The 19,714-nt window shown below is 42.1% G+C and overlaps 1 long non-coding RNA gene across 1 annotated transcript; it reads right to left on the reverse strand.

Moving 5' to 3' along the window:
* Window positions 1-10,683: 10,683 nt before the first annotated feature.
* LOC134293255 (uncharacterized) lies at window positions 10,684-13,666 on the reverse strand. Its single transcript, XR_010000277.1, has 2 exons — window positions 11,268-13,666; window positions 10,684-11,184 (listed from the first exon to the last, which is right to left on the reverse strand). It is a non-coding gene; the product is annotated as an uncharacterized LOC134293255 (long non-coding RNA).
* Between the last annotated feature and the right edge of the window lie 6,048 nt (window positions 13,667-19,714).

Below are 19,714 nucleotides of genomic sequence, written 5' to 3' on the forward strand. Positions count from 1 at the left end.
TGTCAAGCTTTTGATGGGGAAAATGATATCTTCCTAGGGAATCATCCTCCCATTCCAACCCAACCCAACCCATCCCACCCAACCCTGAAATAAAATAAAAATAAAGATAGCTGAGAGGCGGAGTGGAGTGAGTGAGAAACGCCATTCTCTGCACTGTGTAAATTCCCCCACATATTGGTCTTCTGTGCTGTCACGTTGTTGCTAAATAAAACTGGTTTATTTAGGATGATTGATTACACGAGTGTGGCTCATACATCCCAAACACGGCACTTTAAAAATCACATCTTCTTTTTATTTGTATGGACTGAAAGGATTTTCATATCTGCGCTTCCCCCGTGATTCATCATCCCCAGAAATTGAGTCAGTTATCCACACAAAGTTGATCTATAGTGCCTACAGCTGATAGTGCATTGTCCTGGTTTATTAAAAGTCAGGTGTTGCTCAAGTTCTCTGCTGCAAAGAATAGCAAAGAGGGACTCAGATGCTGAAGGAGCTGAAGGTGAGAAAGGAGAAAGAAGAGCAGCATCGGAGGCCTTATTAGTCTCAGACGAATGGATGGGACCTTAGAGTCATCTGTTATCATTGAAGTTGGAGCTTTTCTTACTGCTTGGGTCAAATGGGGTAACTGGTAGCAAAGTGGTGGAGCAAAGAGCTTTGGGATAAGTCTTCTCTAAGATGGCCTTCAGGAGTGATTGAGATGTTGTCTATGGGTCCTAGATATTTAGGAAAAAATACTCCCTTCACAGATTGACCCAGCTTTGAATCTGCAGGGCAGGTATTTCCAGATCCCACCACCATGATGGCCTTCAGGAGTGATTGAGATGTTGTCTATCACCAGTGATACACCACTTGGGTCCTGGCTATCTAGGAAAAAATACTCCCTTGACCCAGCTTTGGATCTGAAGGGCAGGTCTTTCCAGATCCCACCACCATGATGGCCTTCAGGAGTGATTGAAATGTTGTTTATGATCACTTGGGTCCTAATTATCTAGGAAAAAATACTCCCTTAATAGATTGACCCAGCTTTGGATCTGAAGGGCAGGTCTTTTCAGATCCCACCACCATGATAAGTCTTCTCTAAGATGGCCTTCAGGAGTGATTGAGATATTATCCATAGTAGCAATGATAAGGCTCCAGACCATATTTTAGTTCTTGAGGACCACTGATGGTCCATGGACCACAGGTTGGGAATCACTGATGTAGAGCAATGAATTCAACTTGCAGAAAAAAGATAGATTTCATCTAAACATTAGGAATAACTTCCTGGTGGTAAAAGCTGTTCAACAGTGGAATATACTCCCTCGGAATTCAGTGGAATATTTTTCTCTAAAGGTTGATAAGCAGAAGCTGGGCAGTCATCTGTCAGGAGTGCTTTGTTGTGTGTTCCTGCATGGCTTCCAATTTGATTACTGCTTCCAACTTGATGATTCTAGGTATCCAAAGCACATTTCATGAAGATATAGAGAGTGGAACCAATATGGGGGATCAATGGCCTTTGCAACCCTGAGAAATAGACCCTGGTTGGGTCCATGATGTTTCTTCCTACGCCCCATATAAGAGTTTTAGCCACTGGGTTTTAAAAACATCCATAATTTGGTCAAGCTTGCTTATCTCGAGCTGAAATTCTCTCTTCCCTCCCCCCATATACACAAACACAACAACAGTGTCTTGTGTTACCTGCTACAGGCTACAGGCACCTCTGATTTTGGCAGGGAACAATGAACAAAAATATCACAATCACACCTAAGATGTCAACAGCTTTATATATATATATATATATATATATATATATATATATGGAACATGGAAGGGTTGTTTATGTGTTGCTATGTATGTGTTGTCAGCAGCTAAATCTCTCCTCTAGGGCAGAAAGAAGGAGGCAGGGCTAATACCCAGCACAGGGATCCTGGCTGGCTAATAAAGATAACTTTGTTACTTACAAGCAAAATATATGTAAAGGAAGAAATGTGTCTGATGGGCACATTTTTCACCAGGGATTTTTTTTTTAGACAGAGATGGATTTTTGTTTGATCCACATTTTGAAGTGAACAGACCCAATTTTGATTTCTCATATGTTGATCGTGGAATGCACACTTAGGCAAATCTTGCAATGCAATTGTTGGTTCCCAATGTATATGTGTATGTATATATATATACACAAACACACACACACACACATGTATATTAAGGGACAATTGCATACAAAATATGTATGTTAAAGGGAACCAAACCCAGCTGTTTTGGTCCTCAATGGAGACTCGGTGCCATTTACGAGACTTACATAACTCATCCAAATCTCATGGGTCAGTGTTTTGAATCTTACATATGTAAGATTCACTTCGTATGTACGAATCCAATGAATTACGAATGAAAACTAATTGCAAACAAAGTTTTACACAACCCTAATTGCTATTAGGGTTGTGCGGAAGAGATATCTCAACTGAGGCTTTATCACCAACTCTTGTTCCCACAACAAGCCAATCTTTTTCAACATCCAATGACCACAGAGACTGAAAGTGAGGTGAAATCTGAACAGGGTCACAGACTCTTCCCTATGTAACCCAAAACTAAATAATGTATTATTTTGGCTGGAGTTACACTTAAAAATGTACTTGTTCCAGCTTATATATACATTCATCTTAAGAACAAACCTACAGAACCTCACTGGTTGTATGTTTTCCGGGCTGTATGTCCATGTTCTAGAAGTATTCTCTCCTGACATTTCGCCCATATCTATGGCAGGCATCCTCAGAGGTTGTGAGCTATGACAATCTCACAACCTCTGAGGATGCCTGCCATAGATGTGTGCGAAATGTCTGGAGAGAATATTTCTAGAACATGGCCATACAGTCCGGAAAACATACAACAACCCTGTGATCCCAGCCATGAAAGACTTCGACAACACATAGAACCCCTCTTGTTTGTAACTTGGAAACTGGCTGTAACTTTTTTTTACCTGGAATAGGTTTTGGCTCATGAATGGGCTCCAGTTTTTTGGATGTTCTCAGATCTCTCAATGGGGATTAAAGTAACACAATTACTAGCTGTTGATTGCAGGAATGGAAGTTAGGAAGGTTTGCATCTCGAGAACAACATTAAAGTGAAATATATCCGTTGATTTTCCCTGACTAAGTTGTACTTCAGTACTAAATTACTTTCCCCTTACAATCCATTTTATCACTGAAACAGAGGGAAGGGAATTAGAGCAGTTGCCCATGTTCGTAATCACCTGATTCAGAAAATGAATTTGTCTGGCTCATAATGTACTAATGCATTATGAATTGAGCATCATTTCCCTTAGATGTTCTGTTCCACTTTGCATTGAAAAATGAGTCTCCGGGCAGCCTGGTTTCTTCCCCCTCCTGCTGCACAACATCCAGTTTGCACAACGTTCAGACTAGCAAAGACAGTGCATGAAATGGCTCTAAAGCATAGGTCTTTACAGTAAAGATGCACAGTTTCCCATAATAGCTGATTTCTTCTTCAAATGTGGGTCAATCTTCTTACAAAAAACACTAAAATAGTACCATCATTCACAAGAAAGAGGATGGTATCAATTGGTTAAGTGGAATATCAACAAAAATGATGGCCTGGGGTGTAATCCTGTGTTGGGGCCAGGCTGTGGCACAGTTGGTTAGTAGCTAGCTGCAATAAATCACTACTGACTGAGAAGTCATAAGATCGAAGCCTGGGTCGGATTGAGCTCCTGACCATTTAATAGCCTAGCTTGCTGTTGACCTAAGCAGCTCGAAAGACAGTTGCATCTATTGGGTAGAAAATCTAGGTACCGCTAATTTAACTAATTTACGACACCAAAAAAGCCAATTCTATCCAGGACAAAGAGGAACCGTTGGGAAGTACCCTTTGGTTTCTGCTAGTTAACCAATCCCCAATCTACCAAACAGTAGCATTGTCTGGCCCATATATTACTAGCTTAGCCAAAATTACATTTTCTTGGGCTTCGGCTTCTCTTTTCTTCAGAAGTGTGTCCCTCTCGTTGTGAAGAACACAGAAGTCTGGTATCGTGTTAGCGTGATACGTAAGCATGAGGACTTCATACAGCCACACACAACGGAAGGGTGTCAATGGAGTTTGAATGCGATTTCCTGCTTCTTAACGGGGGGTTGGACTAGATGGCCCATGAGGTCTCTTCCAACTCTACTATTCTATGATTCTATGATTCTATGATTCTTTATCCATCCACAATGACCAAGACAGGAGCCAGCGCTTCAGTATGATAGTAAAGGAAGATGGAAAGGCACCTGGCTATGTCCCATACATGTGTATGGGACCTCCTGAGGACACCAAGAGGTCTCAGTGGATAATCCCACATGTTTTGGAGTGATACCCAGACCCTTCCCCAATCTCCATGCTTTCCAATGAATACCCATTGGAGGTGGCAGAGGCCAAACAGTGAATCTGAAGTATGAGGAGATAGTTCCACCTGCAGAATGTTGCTTACACTAAGGTCTATATATTTGCTTATGGAGAAGCATAGAAACGGGACGTATGGGAGCTATATTTGTTTCCTCCCACCTTTGTGGATATGATTCTCTCTTTCATAGAAATTAAGGGTAGGTGTTTTGTTTTTAAAAAAAATCAATTAATGGATGTTGAAAGGTATATTTTCCACAACACTTGCCTCTCCTAAATCCCACTCCTCCTTGACTTCAAACCCTGGCAAAGTCTGGAGCTGGGGAGTCAGAAGATTAAAGAATTCCACACATGAATGATTAACTCACCAAAAAAAGGACAAACTTGAAAAAAAACAAGGGAGGAAGGGAAGGAGAACAATCTAAAGTCAGATCAAGAATAAAGCTGGACTCCCTGTTGTATTTGTGTTTCATGTTTTTCCCAATTTTTGATCCATTTATTTGGCAAACGGTTGGTACTCACCATGAATTAAAGAACCGAGTGTGCGATGCCAAACGTTTGAAGATCATGGAGCACCAGGTGGGAGATACAGAGCACATCTCAGAGAAGAGTGTGTGCCGTGGATAAATATACCAGGCTCCCTGAGCTTTGGGAGAAGGACATTGCAACTTGGCAAGATGTTCCCTTTTTTAGTAGCGCTCTCCACGTTTCCTCCCAAAATACATGTATTTCTTCATTTTGAAGACTGCAACTGAGGTTAGAGATGCTATAGGTTTACAAAACTATTTGTAACATGGAGAAAGGAAGGAGAGAAGGATCTTTCTCTAATTTGTATGAACACTAGAATTCGACGAAGGCATTGAAACAGAAGCAGGATGGTCCTCAATCAAGGGTGCTACATATCTCACCAATGAAGAGAGATGCATTAGAGATAGATTTCTATGTTCTTTGCAATTTTCTCTGCTTCCTCTGGTTGAGTCTTTCCCGAATATCTGTTTCCTAATTTATATTGCTTCCTCATTGCCATTAAAAATTGGTTTGAATGCCTCTCCTAAGGTACCAAGAGGCGGCATTGTTGGTGGTCCCATTGTTGTGCTAGAACTTTAGGAAACCAGGGCTCAAATCCCCGTTCACTTGAGAAGAATTCGTTTTTTTCAAATCCCATCCAACCAGGGGCGGTTCAACCTTTAGGCGAAGTATGTGGTTGCTGAAGGCATCATTCTCTAGGGGGAGCCTAGGGGGCACCGTTGAGGCTTCTCCGCCCAGGTGTGGCCTTCCTGCCTCTGTAGCCACGGCCTGGCCTAACCTCCACGGCGGCTGGGCCGCCATGGCAGTTAAAAGTGGCGCTGAGGTGCCTTCACTTTAAAACAGAGGCGCAGAATCACTTCCTTCAAGTGCTTACCAAGCTTCGGCAGTGACCCAGATGTTTTGGATTCCAGTTCCCACCAACCCCGAGCATCAGCCAAAGCAGTGAGGCTGTTGGGAGTTGAAGTTTCCTCCCTGGGGACGTGGCCTGAGGAGGAGGCCACTCAAGTTCGGGCGTGGTGGCCGCAGCTTGCTCCCAGCGCTGGCGAGGAATAGAGGGCTTTTACTTAATCCCTCCTCATTATCCAACATTTTCACTTATCCAACACTTTTATTTTTCAGTGATTGGTTTGGGGGGTGCCAAAATTCTGTTAGCTTACACTTGAAAATTACCTAGGGCTGGCCCTGCATCCAACAGAGTGTTTGATGAATAATTCAATCCATAAATGTCTTCTCAAGTGAACAATGCTGGTTACTGAACGAAATAATGCACAAAAATTTGAAGACACCTAACATTTCTAAGAGTGGGCCAAACTGCAATGCTACCCAACAATAAAAGGAGAGATGACAACTTTGCAAAAGAATTCAAGTTAAGGCGTTCCCTGTCCCTTCCCGGGGAGCTCTGTACCTTGAGTGTGCGGCTAATGCAATAATAATTTCCATGAGGACAGGTGGAAACACAGCAATGAGAAGCAGGTTATGAGATGGGGGGGCTGCTGCGTTCGCTGCAACGGAAGAGGACAAGACTTGTCAGAGGCTGCAGATTGCCTGAGGGAGAAAGCTGACAGATTTGGGAGAAAACGAAGCAGTAAAGAGACATATCCAGGAGGTTTTATTTTTATGGCTTTTGTGAGTAGGGACATCGCAGCAGGAGATGGGAGATGGGGTGGATGTGTCAATTATGGGGCAGAAAACGTATGTCAAGGAGGCCTCCTTATTTGGCAGCACTGATAAGCTCCAATTCTCTTTTCTGGATCTTATTTTGTAAAGATTTTGGAAATTTCAGCTTTACTATAGACAGGGGAGATTCCACTCTTTCCCCTACTGCTTCATGGCGATCTCTGTTCCTGAGTGAGATGAACAGCTTCTCTCCATTGCCTTGTGCATTACATAGTCCACTAACAACAACAAAATCTTGGTGTCTTCATTTCTAGGTCTGTTCCTGGGTTTATTTGGAGTGTTGATTCATAAAAATGCATTAGATAGATCACATCAGCCCTGGTTTCTTAGGTATAATTATAATAATATTAGTGGGATAAACTTGTACCATGGATAAGAAGGTCCATGCCTGGCAAGCATATGCTAAACTGAATGGGCCAGGATAGAGAAACAACTCACCTGGTTGAAGACAAGCCACATTAATTTCTGCCCAAAGGAATGTAAGTACATTTTATAGGACAATTTATACATTACTAGCTGTGCCCAGCCACGCGTTGCTGTGGCGTTGTCTGGTGGTGTTGGTGAGAACTTGTTGAGGCTGGATGGCCATCTGTCAGGAGTGCTTGGATTGTGTCCTCCTGCATGGTAGAAGGAAGTTGATCTGGATGATCCTTAGGGGTCACTCCAAACCTTAGGATTGTATGATGATGTTGTTATTAGTAGTAGTAGTAGTAGTAGTAGTAGTAGTAGTAGTATTGAGAGGCTGGGTGGCCATCTGTTGGTAGTGCTTGGATTGTGTCCTGCATGGCAGAATTGGGTTGGACTGGATGGCCTTTAGGGGTGTCTCCTAACTGTCTGATGCTATGATTCGATGTGTATTATTATTGTGCAGATATTGGATGGCCATCTGTGAGGAGTGGTTGGATTGTGTCCTCCTGCATGATATAAGGAAGTTGAACTGGATGATCCTTAGGGGTATCTGCTAACCTTAGGATTGTATTATTATTATTATTATTATTATTATTATTATTATTATTATTATTATTATTATTATTATTATTATGAGGCTGGGTGGCCATCTGTTGGGCTGAGTAGGTTGCTAGGAGACCAAGTGGGTGGAGCCTAGCCTTCTAACTGACAGCAATTGGATAAAAACAAATATTCCTCTCCCTCTAATTAGGACTTTATTTTTCTTTTCTTTTTGTTGTATGAACGCAGAGGCATGGATGAGGAGTTGTGTTGCCAAGTTTAGTGTTTCTGGGATGTGTAGTTTTGTTGTTTTGTCTAGGAAATTTCATTACCCTTTTATATATATAGATATATATATGAAATAGATACAGTAGACAGAAAGATACAAATTATATAGAAAACTATAAAGAAAGGATGCAATGTATTAAAAGATTGGAAACAATAGAGTCTTAGGGGTAGGTGGGAAGATGCCGCTGGTCCACTCCTTGTCTCCTGGTGCCTCAAACTTGAAACTTGAAACAAGGGGGGGATTATATACAGTAGAGTCTCACTTATCCAGGCTAAACGGGCCGGCAGACACTTGGAGAAGCGACTATCTTGGATAATAAGGAGAGATTAAGGGAGAGCCTATTAAACATCAAATTAGGTTATGATTTTACAAATTGAGCACCAAAACATCATGTTATACAACAAATTTGACAGAAAAAGCAGTTCAATGTGCAGCAATGTTATGTTGTAATTACTGTATTTACGAATTTAGCACCAAAATATCATGATATATTGAAAACATTGACTACAAAAATGGCTTGAATAATCCAGAGGCTTGGATAAGCGAGGCTTGGATAAGTGAGACTCTGCTGTATTTCTTGTGGAGTCCTATAAATATTCTGCAGTGGGGTGTTATCATGATTCAATGTTTTTTCTATGGGTGTGGAGATGGCAACCTGTTAGATGGCATATATTCTGTATCTCAAAAACTAGTGAGGGGAAAACTGCCAATTTCAGAATCAGCAGGTCAAATATACCCTGAAGCTGCTAACGTTTGAGGTATCGAAATGTGTATTGGTCGGTGTTATCCGTGCCTATGGTGCACAATGGCTTTTCTCTCTCTTTCTGACTCTCTCCAGAAATCCTAATTAGGTCATTTACTCTCAAATTAGAAATGCTGGTGCCGAGGCCCTTCTAATGCAGTCTTGCTGTGTGCAAAGGAGAGAAAAGAAAGCAGGTTTAGCGGGTGGGTGAGAGGCTTATTCCCTCATTAGGTGTTGGTGTGTTAACACAGAGTCCTGCTACTACGCCATCCACTGTGCACTAAATGGTGGCCTCACACATGCCACTTACTGGGACCATTATTTACCAATGCCACCTGCATCACATGATTCCTTCCACCCCTTCCTTTTGCCTTTGCTTTTCTCCCGTTTTCAGCTCCTGCCATGCAATTCGAAGCAGAGAAGGAGCCGGCCCACTGCCAATTCCACAGGGCCATTCCAGGTCTGCCAAATGTGCACTTTAAAGCCAATACGCTCCCTCTTTCTAAGCACTCAGTTGTGACTTACTTTCTTTCCTTTCTCCTCTTTTTTTATAGCAGCTTCTAAGCAACAAGAGGAAAGAGGGTTCAAGGGCTTCTTGGGGGAAATTCATCACTCAATAGGAAGAAGCATGATGCCGTCACCATGGTTTTCAGATGCAGCAATCATTGGTACAAAATGGAACCCCTTTGTCTCTAATTCCACGTGTGCTTTTTTTTGTGTGGTGGGTGATGGTTTAGATTGGCAGGAAATAATAACAGGTGTAGTGGCGCCACTTCTGTGTAGCACCCCTTGCACACAATAAGGAATCAAAACGAGAACCACGTTCAAAAAATAAAAGCACTTACGATCCACTCATGGAAAAAAGAATACCTAAACTTCTCAGCATGAAGGTGATCCCTGTTGTTCTCTTAGCAAGCAGAGTGGTTCCCTAAATTGGTGAAAGAGCAAAAAAAAAATATTTTTTGTCAAACTCTAAATGAACACTCTGCTTCAAGAAGAGGTTCAAAACAAATAGAACTAAGTTCTTGATGATTTTTATATCCTCTCTCACAATGTTTTTTCTTCTTTTATATACAGGGTACTCACAGTATCCACTGGAGTTGATTCCAGGACATCCATCCCAAAATCCACAGATGTTTAGATCAAGTTATGTGCAAAGTATGTAATAATAATAGGGCCGGGCTGTGGCGCAGCTGGCTAGTAACCAGCTGCAATAAATCACTACTGACCGAGAGGTCATGAGATCAAAGCCCGGGTCGGGTTAAGCCCCCGACCATTAAATAGCCCAGCTTGCTGTTGACCTATGCAGCCCCGAAAGACAGTTGCATCTGTCAAGTAGGGAAATTTAAGTACACTTTATGCGGGAGGCTAATTTAACTAATTTACAACACCATAAAACTGCCAGCAAAACACAAGGAAAGGAATGAGGAAGCACAGCCACTAGTGGACGGTGAAGCAACAGCTCCCCCTGTAGCCGGAATCGTAAAGCTGGAAAAATGTTAAATGCCTCTGAGTCTGTCTACACTGTATGTTGTTTGTCTGTTGGCATTGAATGTTTGCCATATATGTGTTCATTGTAATCCGCACTGAGTCCCCTTCGGGGTGAGAAGGGCGGAATATAAATACTGCAAATAAAATAAATAAATAAATAAAACCTTTGCAGATTTGATTACACTATTTCATATGGTTTTTGCTCCTGGGTTATAAATGTCATGTCCTAATTGGTTCTATCATAAAAACATGGAGAAAGTATATTAAACTGCAAAAACTTAGTCTTTGCAGAGGGGACATCCCACAGCATATTTTGCTATAGCCTTTTTTAGTGAATATCTGATCGAGTCTCAACCAATTCAACCTAGTTTGAATTGAACTATTGCTTATTGTTTTATATATCCATGGAAAGTTGTAGAACATATCTGCCACATTCATGGGTTCCTGATTGTACAGATAAGTCAACGATCAACAGTTCCAATCACTGGTGTAATCCTCCTTCTGAATGAGCACAGAATACTTTATCATCGGCATATTGGAATTCTATAACAGATGTTGTGACCTTAGTTTTGGCTTTCAGTCTGCTGTAGTTAAATAGCTTGACATCTGTTGTCAAGGACAGAACGCCACAAGATAAAAGATAACAGAGTTTATTGGAGTTACAGCACTCAAAATGCCCGTAAAAGACAAGGGCTAGGCAAACACTGGCCTTAAAAGTAAAAGGAGGCAAGAAAAACGTTCAAAAGATAAACCGGATTAAACCGGAGTTTAATCCGGGTAAAATCAAAACAGCTTGCTTCAGCCTGGGAATAAACAAAACAGAAGCTGGTGAACAAAGAGTTCAAAGGAATGCAACTAATTGGCAGCAGATGCTTCTCTGCTGCCAAAACTATGTTTTGAGTAACTTTAAAGGTTACTCCTCCACACAGCAGGCAGATTCCCAATACAAACACAGCAGACGAGGGCTTAAGCAGTCAGTGAGGTCCCAATCCGTTCCGAAGGTCGTAAGGTAGATGCAGACGTTTGTAGTTCACCAGGTCCAATACAGGTAGGAGTATCCGAAGCCGTAGTCAAGCAGTCCGTATGTCCAGTACAAGCAGATGGCGTCCGTCAAGAAGACGACGGAAGGTCAAAGCTATTAAGATTAAGCAGAGGTTGCACAACAAAACCCCACACAATTCCTCCCGCCGTCTGAGCCCAATGTCCGAGATAACTTACGTAGTCAGCAAACGAATCACACCCGTCTTCAGGAAAACTTCCCACACAGATCCCAAGCGTTCGTCCAGATTACCTTGCCCAACGCAATTTGCTATTGCTCCCAAACCCCATTTTATGCCAGTTACAAGTCCTCATCACTATCAGCTGCCCTCCTTAGCCCGGGCGTTTCCTCATCACTTTCCTCATCAGAACTGGAACACCTCTGACTACGCCCCACAGCATCCCCAGCTGTGGATCCCGTCCCATCCCTCCAGCTTGCCCATGGATCTAATCCTGAAGGTCCCCAATCGCCTTCCATACTATTATTGCCAGTGGCACCCAAATCCTCCCTTACACGAGTCCATTCCATGTCATCCTCTTCCGAGCTAACCATCTCTTCCTCCATTCTCTCAGTAAACCCTTCAAAATAATCCTCGTCAGATGGTTCTGCAAAGATATCTCGCAGCCGCTTTCTTTCTCGCTCCTCGAGAGTATCTGACTCTCGAGGAGTCTTACGCCCACGTCTCCCAGTAGCAGAGCCATGAGGCTCAACCATAACATCTGTCTGATTATTTCTGATAGTTTAGGTAAAGGTAAAGGTTTTCCCTGACATTAAGTACAGTCGTGTCCGACTCTGGGAATTGGTGCTCATCTCCATTTCTAAGCCAAAGAGCCAGCATTGTCCGTAGATACCTCCAAGGTCATGTGGCTGGCATGACTGCATGGAATGCCGTTACATTCCCACTGGAGCGGTACCTATTGATCTACTCACATTTGTATGTTTTCGAACTGCTAGGTTGGCAGAAGCTGGAGCTTAACAGCAGGCGCTCACTCCGCTCCCCGGATTTGAACCTGGGACCGTTCGGTCAGCAAGTTCAGCAGCTCAGCGCTTTAACACACTGAGCCACCGGAGTTTAGACACCAAGAAATCTTTCAGCACAGTGCTACGCAAGAAGATATGGAAGAATGCTGGGAAAGAGCTCTGCCAAAAAACCATGGTAAATGGACACACAACTTCCAGTGGAAGCTTACCATAGAGTCATGCTGGAGGACCTAGGAAATGCCTAGAGAGGACCATTAAATATCACTAGGTCCTCCATCATGATCCACAGTCAACATCTAGTGAAAGCATACCATAAAATCACCTGTAAGACTTAGAAAGTATATAAAGAAAGAGGAATTTGTCAGCCACGTGTAAAAGTCCAGCTGATACAGAGGTAGCATTATAGATCAGAAGGTTTCCGGCACAACCCCAGGCTTGAGAAGGGATTTCCAAATGGTAAATTAATTGCTGTTCAAACTCCGTTTTGCTTTTTCTGCTTCAAAACTGCTCTGTCGATGTTGGCCTCCCTTAACAAGCGCTGCAGTCCAGCTCCCCATAAAGGGTTTATCCTCTGCCAGTTTCCCCATTTGTTGTTTTATTGTTGCTTTGCTTCCTATTAAAGTAGAGAGGGTGAAAAGCTCCTTGCTGCTTCCACTTGCATAAAACATGATGGTGCGCCCTCAACAATGCAGGAATACATTACATAAATTTCCCTTTGATATCCAGCGTGTTTTGTTGCTTATAATGGGATGTGAACAGAACTATTGCCCCTCCTCCCTGATGAGGAAGATAACTCATTTCTAGCCTTCCTCAATTAGGAGATATGTTGCTAGCTTTTCAAATAAGTTTGGTGCCAAAAAGAAAGCAAGAGGAAGAAGTATATACTCATGTATAAATCGATTTCAAGTCGAGGGCAGGTTTGGGGGCCAATGGATAAACAGAGGGGGAGTGAGGAGGAGGAGAAGCAGCAGTCAGGAGGCTTGTTGTTGTATATTAATGTATAAATCTACCTCATGTATGTATAAGTCGAGGGCAGGTTTGGGGGCCCATGGATAAACAGAGGGAGAGGGAGGAGGAGGAGAAGCAGCAGTCAGGAGGCTTGTTGTTGTATATTCATGTATAAATTGACCTCATGTACGTATAAGTTGAGGGCAGGTTTGGGGCCCCATGGATAGATAGAGGGGGAGAGAGGAGGAGGAGAAGCAGCAGTCAGGAGGCTTGTTATTGTATATTAATGTATAAATTTACCTCATGTATGTATAAGTCGAGGGCAGGTTTGGGGGCCCATGGATAAATAGAGGGGGGAGAGGAGGAGGAGAAGCAGCAGAGGAGGCTTGTTGTTGTATATTCATGTATAAATCAACCTCATGTACGTATAAGTCGAGGGCAAGTTTGGGGCCCATGGATAAACAGAGGGGGAGAAAGGAGGAGGAGAAGCAGCAGTCAGGATGCTTGTTTTTGTACAGACATATATAAATTGACCTCATGTATGTATAAGTTGAGGGCAGGTTTGGGGGTTCATGGATAAATAGAGGGGAGGGAGGAGGAGGAGAAGCAGCAGTCAGGAGGCTTGTTGTTACACCTTTAGTTGGTAGTCAGTCTCTCCCCTCCCAACATCCCCATTTCCTTGGCACTATCAGAGGGCTTTGTGAGACCAGTTGCTCTCATTGTAACGGTGTAGTAACAGTGAGGCCGAGGACTATATTTTAGCTCTTGGGGGCCACTGGTGGTCTACGGATTACAGGTTGGGGACCACTGAACTAGTTGAATTAGGGTGGGAGGCAGGAAAGCTGTCCTAACAGACTATCTGAAGAACATTGAAGCTTCTCTGACAGAGTGACCAGCCAATGAAATTTGAGACAGGCAAAATTAGCAAGAGGTGACATACATGGAAGCAATGGACAACACATGGACCACATGGAACTTAATTACAGACTCGGAATGCGCTTATCTGAATATTTATATTTTTATGAATGTTTAATGTATTTGATTTTAATTGATTCGTAATGTATTTTGTTATTTTTATATATGTGCTTTTATTGTAAGCCGCCCTGAGTCTTCTATTGGGCGAGAAGGGTGGGATACAAATACTGTAATAATAATAATAATAATAATAATAATAATAATAATAATAATACTTTATTTATATACCGCCCTATCTCCTGGATGGGACTCAGGGCGGTTTACAGTCATAAAAGCAACACAAACATTACATAACAATGTAATACACATTATTAAACAAAGTAAAATAATACAATTATAACAATAAATCACACTTACATGACCAGATCAAGGGGACGGGAATAATAATAATAATAATAATAATAATAATAATAATAATAATAATATACCCTGAGCCATTGCTGGGATTCCTTTCCCAGCTCTGTTTGCTGCCTTTTGTCTTCACTGCTTCCATCCCCTTTCCAACCAACTCAATGACAGCATGAAGTTAAGATATTTGCAAGGTGTTGCTCGATTAGGTTGAATTTCATCCATTCACCAACCTTGAATCGTCCTTTGGTGCTATGTAAAAAAAATAGGGTCCATCTACACTGTAGAATTAATACAGATGATACCACTTTGATCTCTGTAGCTCAGTGCTATGGAATCCTGGGAGGTGTAGTTTGGTGAAGCGTCAACACTCTTTGGAGGAGAAGGCAATATTACAACTCTTATGATTGCATAGCATTGAGCCAAGACAATTGGTGTTAATCTGACAGTGTAGATGTCCCCAAAGTCTTATTTGTTAGTTACCACCAATCAGGTGGTGCAAGGCCATCTTTGTGGCTTCTGGTGGCTTAGATATCATTTGCTCTGGGTTTTAGACTGAACTTTAGAGGAGATACCCAAATTGTTGAACTCTTTTTTAAAATAGGTTTGGTCCTTTCACATTAAAATCTCGAGCAGATTCATTGCCCACTGTCGTAGGAACCACCAGCTACTACAATCTGTTTGGATTAAAACCCAGATTTTATCCACTGTCCTAACAATGGAAGAGCCATTGGCTGACATTGCACCATTGGACACTGCAAATGTTACAGGTGTGTCACAGTTTTAGACAAACACAATCTCTTTTCCATGCCTATGTAACTGCTTTCTGTATGTGTGTGTGTGTTAAATGTGTTTATAAAGCTAGCGAGGCCGATCCATCAGCCCTCAAAGAGCCTAATCAATATATTCCAATTTGATCTCAGAGCCGTTTTGCCTCTGGGAAGTTTAATTTATTTCAACTCGTGGCCATGAAAAAACAAAACAAAACAGGAGGTGAGAGAACAGCTGCAGTGAACGAAAAAGGTAGGCGAGGGAGGGGGAGTGGATAATGGGCTATATCCATACTTGTGTACCATTTCAATCTCCCATTTCACCCTGAAGAAATCACTTGTCTGGTGTCAAGGACCATGAAGACAAATACAGAGCTAGTGAGAGACTAAGAAACAAGGAGAGAAGCAGAAGGGAGTCTAATATGAATGGATTAGTGAGATGAGAAATCCGGGAACAAACAACACTCAGGACTAAAAACCAGGGAATAAATTTCCTTTGAGCAGAGCTTCTATTTCAGTTATCCATATACAAAGAAAGGGTTTGTTGTTGCTACGTGCTTTCACTGTACTCTGGCTTGAGGGTAAACCTTATTCTAGGGTTTAATTCGCAAGATTTATTCCAACCACAATTGTTATATGTATTTTCTGAAAATATAGGGGTCATTGTGGCACAACAGGTTAAATCGCTGAGCTGCTGAACTTGCTAACCAGAAGGTTGTCGGCTCAAATCCACAAGACAAGGTGAGCTCCTGCTGTTAGCTCCATCTTCTGCCAACCTAGCAGTTCAAAAATATGCAAATATGAGTCATAATAATAATAATAATATTTATTAATTATAATAATTATTATTATTATTATTTCGCATCATCCGAAAATACATCACACAGTCCTAGACACTTGGGAAATCCAGCATGTCTATCTTGTTTGCTGTGTCATAACAACAACAACAACAACAACAACAACAACTATTTATATTTGACCCTATCTCCTCAAGGGGACTCAGGGTGGATCACAGTACACATACGCAGCAAACATTCAATGCCGTTTGGAGACAGGATAGAACAAAATACGACAGACAGAATTAGGTATGTAGTCTTGAAGTCCAGTTTTTTGGTGCCTTGGAGGTTGAGGTTGTGCTCAGATTCAAAGGGATGCTGTTGCTTCATTCTCTATGATGAAGAGCCATCAGGACTCCCTCCTTCCACCTTCCTCTCGGTCACCGCATTTCTGGTCTTGTTATTTATGGAGTAGACCAATACGTACTGTCTTGGCGGGAAGGTAACGGCGCTCCATGCAGTCATACCAGCCTCATGACCTAGGAGATGACTACGGACAACGCCGGCTCTTCGGCTTAGACATGGATGAGCACCATCCCTCAGAACTGGAAGGGGAAGCCTTTACCTTTATCTATGTTATGGTCATTTCTAGGCATTGAATGTTTGCCTTTGTGTTTGTGTATGGTGTAATCGGCTCTGTGTCCACTCGAGGAGATAGGGCAGAATACTAATAATAATAATAATAATAATAATAATAATAATAATAATAATGAGAGAGTGTGACCTGCTCAAGGCTAATTAGCAAGGATTCAAACTGAGAATCCTGGTATGACACTCAAACCAATAAAATACATTGACTCTCAAATAAACACGGTCATGCAATGCCACCACGTTATAGCTCAGAATCGTCCCTAATTTCCTTCTCAATGGAAGAAATGAGTAGTTCTGGTAGTCTTCTTCCCATTTTGAGAATGTCAGAGCATTCAGAATTTCAGATTCTCAAAATCTGAGAATTTGGGAATTATTTCAGAATATTCGGAATTTCAAAAAAATTTTGTGCAAAATTCACATGTCGTATTTCTGTGCAGAAAACAGCCTTTTATACAGAAAAAAACAGGTTTCCTGTGCAAATAAAGCAAGAAACTTGTGTAGAATGCATCCTGAATGGCAAAGATTCACATCAATTTGGGATTTTCCTCGTCCGGATTTCCTGACACTCAAGGAACACCTTTTAACCAGTTTTTGGGGGTGATAATGTTTAAATATTCTTCCATTCTTGTAGCTCGTAAGTGAATCTGAATGCCAAATGGGACATTCCCATTCATGTTTTGTTTTGTTTTTAAAGGACTGGCGTTAATGGATACGGTGCCGTTCAATGAAGATGGTACAATGGTTGGAGGGCCGAAGTTTGCCCATTCCTGATCCAGCCCGTATCCATGGACTGTTTTTGCATGGAAAGAAGCTGAATGATGTCAGCTTAATGCTATGTGCAGTGGGGAAAATGGCCTCTGATGTAAGCAGGCCTTATGCCTCCTCCACAGAACATCACAGGGCAATTTTCTCGTACAAGGATGATCTGTCATCAAGAACAAAACCAAGGAAAGGAGGGGTGTAGAGAAAGCATGAGACAAAGCAAGGAAAGAAAAGAAAGCCTCTCTCTTTTCCTCTGACCGAAGCCACATTTCTGTCGCGTGAAAAATATCTTAATTTTCACTTATATGGCTCGCCTGTAGCTAAAGGCTATTAAAACTAATGAAACTAAATCATTTGTGACAGATCTTAGAAAACAGTTTTGGCTCCGCACCACACTCGCCGGTGCTCATTAGAACGTGTGGTTTTCTTCACAGCAGAATGCATGCCGAATGCTTAAAAACATATCCCCTCCAAGTTTTTTTTTTGACAAGGCTTTTCAAGTGAATGTCTGATCCAGGGAGGGAGAGAAGGGGAGATCGGCCCCAATGCTATAGCAAACAGGGCCGAGAGAGAAAGCATCAAAGCAGAAAGCATTAGGATGAAATGTGGTGGTAGCAGGGGGAAATCAACACATTTTTGTTCCTGACTTTCCACATTTCCTGGCATTGGTATAAACAAGCCATTTGCATCTGCTCTGGATGCTGAATTTGTTACTTTGCAAATTAGCATGAAGCACAACCACTTCTTTCTGAAGGTGTTGGGAATTGTGTGGGGGAAGCACATTTGACATTGCCTGGGACACATCCATGCTCTGGGTGCCGTCTTTCCCATTAGCACACAGATTGCAGCCAAGATCTAACTGAAAGGTGTTAAAAAGCAGAGGCATAGGATCATAGAATTGTTGGAAGAGTTGGAAGAGACTATAAGGCCATCCAGCTCAGCTCCATCCTGCCAGGCAGGAAGGCACAGTCCAAGTATTCCAAATAGATAACCATCCAGCCTTTAGATAGTGACTGCGTTGGACTCAGCATAGCCCATTGCTAAACAGTCTGAATGTTCTTTCTAATGCTTAGGTGGAATCTCTTTTTCCTGCACTTGGAATCCATTGTTCCACATCCTTGTCTATACGGAACAGAAAACAATAGGATATCATTCCAAATATTAGACATGGCTATAATGTTTCCTCTTAGTATTCTATGTGTATGTTGATTTGCCGGTTTATTTGACTCTTTGGTGTGGGAGGAGTTATATATGTGATTATACTGAGCATGTGCAGGCTCAAGACTCCATTTTGTGTTCAGTATCTTTGGACTTCAATGGGAGCAGATGTCTTGTTTAGACCTCAGAGGAGGTGAATGCATTCAAGTTGCAAACTGGGTTTCTCGGTCTCACATCCTGTTGAGCAGCTATAAGAGGGTTAGACTAGTCCAACGATGTGTGGTAGGACTGGGAAGTGGGCAAAGTGCAAGCAGTGTCCTAGCCAGTGGCCAGGGTAGAATCTGGAGCTAATCATTTTCAAAGGCCTGTCAGAACCACCAGGTTTTCAGGTCCCTGAGGAAGGAGGATAGTGAAAGGGCTTGCCTTATCTCTTTGGGGAAACTACTAAGGAGTTGGAAACTACTTAAGAACGATGCTGTGGTAGTCTGATTGAGAATAGGCCAAGAAAGAAATTGCGCTACAGGTGGATGGTTTCAATTAAGGAAGGCATAATTACCCTGAATTTGTAAGACAGAACAGGACAGGTGGAAATTAGGGCTCTTGGAGATCTCTCCTTCATAAAGGTGGCCATAAGGCTTGACAGGAGACAACAACTGCAACAATGCCGTGGGTTGAGCCTCTTGGAATCGGGCCCATTTAGATAAGAAGAATTCTCTTTCCCCGCGATGCAGGCACTTGCCAAATTATTTCATAAAAGGAATTCTTTCTCTCTCTTGTTAGGCTGGGGCAGATGGAATCCAAAACACACTGCAAAATTTATTTAACTAAACTGCCTTGTAAGATTAACGAAGCATGCTTCTAACTAACCCACCAAGGAATCTCACCAACTGCTCTCTTTTCCAAGTCTCTCTTTTTTTTGCCAATGGTCTTTAAAGTAAACAATTACCTGTCTCGACTGAGCTCTCAATCAAAGCTGGGGAAAGAAACCGAGGACACAGAACTGTCATGCAGCTGGAGGGGCCCTGAGGACACTGCAGCACAACATGCTCCCTCTATGACACACTGCTCTATATTCCAAAGTAGTTGCGTATCCACTCTTTTGCTAAATAGCTTGCAAGAGAAGGCATCCTAGATCTTTTCTATACTGGTGGCAAGTGGCCCAAAAGAGAGGGAGGTGGCGAATCCTCTGTGGATTTTACTCAGAATTTTAAAGGATTTATTCAAGATCCTGGAGCAATTTTGGGGAACATTCATTAC

The sequence above is a fragment of the Anolis carolinensis genome, unplaced genomic scaffold (genome assembly GCF_035594765.1).
Source record: "Anolis carolinensis isolate JA03-04 unplaced genomic scaffold, rAnoCar3.1.pri scaffold_7, whole genome shotgun sequence".
Taxonomy (NCBI): Eukaryota; Metazoa; Chordata; class Lepidosauria; order Squamata; family Dactyloidae; genus Anolis; species Anolis carolinensis.